We start from the raw sequence: 473 nt of genomic DNA on the forward strand, positions 1-473 counted from the left end.
GCGGCTGCAGGCGGCTGGCCGCGCTCCCCGCTCCGGCCCCATTGTTCTGCCGAAAGTGCTGAGGGCAGCAAGTCTGCGGAGGTTTGGCAAGGGCCTCCCGTCGTAGTAAGTGCGTCACAATAGAGTTTGCAACTCCAAGCCCGCCCGCCCGCGGTCCCTCCCGCGGGGGCAGTATGCCGCGCCCACCCCAGCAAAACTTCCCGCGAGTCCAGCCGACTGCTAGGTGCACACCTCCAAGCGTGGGTGAGGGGGTCCCGGAAGGTGCCCGGGCGCCCCCGCAAGTCCACAGCAACCCCCGCGCCGGGCGACCCCGCGGACCCTCCCTCTGCAGGAGAGCAGGCCGAAACTCACGTCCGCCCCTTCCCTTCGGAGAGTAGCGTCCGCGCCGGGGCCGCCCAGGAGCCCCGGACTGTCACCGCGAAGGCGACTCGCGAGACAAAGCCGGGGACCCGAGTACAGAGCCCGCAGCTGTG

At 70.4% G+C, this 473-nt stretch overlaps 1 protein-coding gene across 9 annotated transcripts in view; it reads right to left on the minus strand.

The window, feature by feature from the left end:
* BCL2L11 (BCL2 like 11) overlaps positions 1–473 on the minus strand; it is a 35,027-nt gene that overhangs the window by 32,900 nt on the left and 1,654 nt on the right. The window contains exon 1 of one of the 9 annotated variants that reach the window (XM_015587448.2): positions 352–465. The exons of 7 other annotated variants lie outside the window; for them this stretch is intronic. The gene's annotated coding sequence lies outside the window, so the exon portion shown is untranslated. Of the gene's footprint in view, positions 1–231; positions 466–473 lie in introns of those variants that run through there. One more of the 9 variants, XM_015587447.2, reaches the window with a different exon arrangement.

This window comes from Pteropus alecto, unplaced genomic scaffold (genome assembly GCF_000325575.1).
Source record: "Pteropus alecto unplaced genomic scaffold, ASM32557v1 scaffold223, whole genome shotgun sequence".
Classification (NCBI taxonomy): domain Eukaryota; kingdom Metazoa; phylum Chordata; class Mammalia; order Chiroptera; family Pteropodidae; genus Pteropus; species Pteropus alecto.